Raw genomic sequence first — 4,364 nt, forward strand, 5'->3', positions numbered from 1 at the left:
CCCAGTGGTTTGGTGGGAGGTATAGACTCTCCCTAGAAGTGTCACATTAAGTAAGTCACTGTACCACACCACATAAAGGGGATAGACTCAAAGTGGTCTTTCAAAAAAAAAATGGAAATCTGGAGTTTTATGCAAAATATCCTCAGATTTAGAAATTGGTTGCTAATATAGTCAATTCTCAGTACAGCTGTAACAACCATCCTTTTTTATTTATTATTTTTTTTAAGAACCATCCTTTGAAAATGCATGCTACTAAGTCAATTCAGACTCACAGTGACCCATGTGATAAAGTAGAACTGCCCCACAAGGTTTTCTATGTTGTAATCTTACTTAGAAGGAGCTCTGGTAGCATAGTGGTTACAAGTCAGGCTGCTAACCTCAAGGTCAGCAGTTCAAAACTACCAGCAGTTCCGCAGGAGAAACATGAGGCTTTCTGCTCCTATAAAGATTTACAGCCTCGGAAACGCTATACAGGGTCACTATGAGTTAGAACCTACTCCACAGTATACCACCACCAATCTTCCTTGCAGTCCTGGTGTGGTACTGTGGGTTAATGCGCTGGACTGCAAAATTGGTTTGAACTGCAAGGTTGGCAGTTCAAACTTAACAGCCGCTCCTCGGAAATCCTATACAGGGCTGCTATGGATCGGTACCAACTTGAAGGCACACAACAACAATCTTACTTAACATGAACTTGGTGGGTCTCAAGAATAAACAATGGTCCATCCAGAACCTTCTGAGATGGGAAATTCCCACTTGAAAAGACAAGCAGACCAGCCTGGGGCAGCTAGAGGGTCAGAATATATTTCTTGAAAGAAGACCAGCAGGGAAAACCAAAACCCAAAACAGCAGTCAGATTGGCTACCACAAGAACAAGCAAGTTGTTCACCAGGGAGCCATTAAGTCAAGCAATCAAGCCCCTTCAAGACAAACCCCCTTCCAAGACTGAAACTCAAAAGGGAATACACGAGTAGGCATGTAAGCTTGCTGGCGAGGGGAAGTGGGGGGAAAGCAGCAATGAAGAGATGAGCTGAGTCCGACCAAGTTACTAAGACCCCCATCAACCTAGAGTATGGTGAGAGCTGGTTGGCCCAAAGTACGGTGAAACCTGGGGACTCCTCAGCCCATGGACAAGGACATGGCCATGGAGGGCTAGAGCTGACAGTGAAGCGTCCAGTTGATATGAAGTGAGGGGATATGCACAAGGGTGTCCAGACTTGCAGATAGTGCCCATTAGACCTAGTTTTAATGGCTGGATGTTCAGAACCTGACTAGAGGAAGGAAAAGAGGGAGAAAAAAAATTTTTTTAAAGGAAACAAATGTAAATCACTACTTGACCTATACTTATGGATGTAGTAGCTTAAAATACCAACCAAGAGGGACCGAATCTTTACACCAAGAATCATTCCCATCCCCTCTGTACACAGAGTTGATAGGGATAGGCAATTTAGACATGACTACCTAAAATGGGGGCTTTAAAGGCACGAAGTGACTGGCTTACAAGTTTTCAAGAGGAGTTTAGTCAGAGTGTGCAGGGGAAGGTAGAATCCCCACTGAGTGGTTTTCATCCTATCTAGACAGGTCTGATAGCATAATGGTTACAAATTGGGCTAAGAACCACAAGGTCAGCAGTTCAAAACTACCAGCTGTTCCGCAGGAGAAAGATGAGGCTTTCTGCTCCCGTAGAGATTTACAGCCTCGGAAACCCTGTATAGGGTTGCTATGAGTCAGAACCAACTGCACGGCACATAACCAGACAGGTCAGGTGAAAGGAGATTGGGATAAGACTCTTATGCTTCAATAGTGAGTAACTGTTATCATGACTAATTGTGATTGTTACAACTGTAAAGGTAGAAGTTTTGTAGCAAAAAGGGGTGAGTGGTTGATCTTACAGTCCTGGAGTGGAGGACCCTAGGACCATCAAGGGATAAGATTGGGAATGGAGTGTGGGACCCTACCCAGAGAAGCAGCGACACCAGAGGTGGGGGGCAGAGATGATGATGACATGGAGAGACTGAGCAGCCAGGGTTGGGGGGCAGAGTGTGCCCTTTGGCTGTTTGAATGATTTTATATTCCTGAGCGTTTTGGTACTCATCCAAAAAAACAACAAAGGGAGTAGAAGCAAATACTGTTGAACGATGAAGCATGCAGGGGATTGTAATCATTGCAATGAAACAAACTGATATTCCCCCATGTAAACAATCTCTCAATTCACAATAAAAATTAAAAAAAAAAAAAGAAAAAAAAGAAGAGACTCCAAACCACAAGTTCGGTTCTTCAAGCCCACCAGGCACTCTGTGGCAGAAAGATGGGGCTTTCTGATCCTGCAAAGATTTACAGCCTTGAAAACCCTATAAATGGTCACTATGAGTTGAAGCTGACTCCTCCACAGTACTTAAACAAAAACAACAACAATCTTAACATGAGTACAACACTGGCTTTTTCTTCTACAGAATGGTTGGATGGTTGGGTGGTTTGGAGCCACCAATGTTTTGGATAGCTGCCCTACTCTTAACTGTTGCACCATAAAAGCTCCTTTTAAAAATATAAGTCAGATCATTTCACAGCGCTGCACAAGTCCTGGCAAAGCCTCTCAAAATGGCTCCCGCAAAGGATACAAGGCCCCAGGTCCTAGGAACTAACTTTCTGGCTACTGTTATCTCTCTGAACAGGCCAGACAAGTACCTGCCTCAGGCGATTCCCTCTAGCAGATGCTCCCTTCCCTATTGCTTGTGACTCACTCCCCCACCGCCTTCAAATCTTTGCTGAAATGTCATCTTCTCAATGAGACCTTCTCTGACCACCTTCTTTTAAATACCAAACCTTGCCCCAAGTCGGGCATTCTAATCTCCCGAATCTGCTCTTTCTATATCCTCTAGCACTCATCACTTTGGAGTCCTGGTGTGGCACTGTAAGATAAGCACAGGACTGCAAGTTCAGTTGAACTACAAGGTTGGTGGTTCAAACTCATCAGCTGTTCCTCAGAAACTCTATACAGGGTTGCTATGGGTTAGAACCGACTCAGTGGCACATAATAAGAACTCATCACCTTGTAGCATACAATTTATTTCTTTATGATTGTTGTTAAATACTGTTGAGTCAGTTCTGGCCTATAGCAACCCTGTATAGGGTTTCTGAGGAGCAGCTGGTGAGTTTTAACCACTGACCTTGTGGTTAGCAGTCCAGTGCTGATCCTACAACACTATACCAAGAGTTCTTTATGACGTTTGTTTTTTGTCTGTCTTCCCCTACTAGAATGTAAGCTCACAAAGGTAGAGACTTGTGTGTATGTGTCTTATCAACTCTGTACCCTATGAACCTAGAACAGTAGCGATTCAATAAATGCTTGTTAAATGAATGAACTCAAGCTTTAAAAACATCTCAAAGGTGAATGAAAACAAACATACTTGAATCAAAACAAACACAGCCTTTAAATGATTGTTGTTGTTGTTGTTAAGTGCTGTCGAGTTGGTTCCGACCCATAGCGACCCTGTAACAGGGTTTCTGAGGCTGTAAATCTTTACGGGAGCAGAACGCCTCATCTTTCCCCCACGGAGCGGCTGGTAGTTTCGAACTGTTGGCCTTAAGGACTAATCATTCTTAAATGATTAGTTGTAAAAAAAAAAAGAAACCAAAAATGCTATGGCTTGGGAGGAAGAGGATCCTGTGAGACATTCACTCTGGAGGTGACTCCAGGTGTAAACTGAAGTTAATTCTTTGAAGTAGAGGTGATGAATACTGTCCCATTTGAAGAACTTTGTAAAGTCCATAGAGCATAGCATTGGGACCTCCCCCTTGGTCCCAAGCATTACCAGGGCAGGGGAAAGTTGAGACATTCCCTCAGGTTGTCACTAATTCAAATGACCCAGTTTCCATTTTCTGAACTCCAATTCCCTACCCTCAAGATGAGAAGATGGGAGTAGGGAGCAGAGAGAAGTACAACGTTCATCAACAAATAGACATTTATTGAGCTCCTGATGTGTGCCAGGCACCAAGGAGCACAGAGAGGTATTAGAGACTCTCCCGACTTTCTAGGAGTTTCTTGATAATCTGGGGAAAGAAAAGGGAGTTTGGCCAGAAGCTGGTGTTGGTTACCTGCCTATGTCCTCTCTCTCATGGTCTCAAAAAGTAGGAGAACCCAAAAGAGACACCTTGGACAGGTGTCTAAAATATACATGCACAGGCCACACATGTACAAAATGCATGTGAGGAGCTCACACAAGTACAGGATGAGAACAGAACACAAGATGGCTTTGTGTGCTGAGTCCTTATGGCATAGATCATGTGGGTAGAGCACTAGACGTCCACCTCCCCAAGTCGGCTGAGAGGCACACAGGTGGCTAGCTGCAGGGAGGATTCCAGGC

Source organism: Chrysochloris asiatica, unplaced genomic scaffold, assembly GCF_000296735.1.
Source record: "Chrysochloris asiatica unplaced genomic scaffold, ChrAsi1.0 scaffold00047, whole genome shotgun sequence".
Classification (NCBI taxonomy): Eukaryota; Metazoa; Chordata; class Mammalia; order Afrosoricida; family Chrysochloridae; genus Chrysochloris; species Chrysochloris asiatica.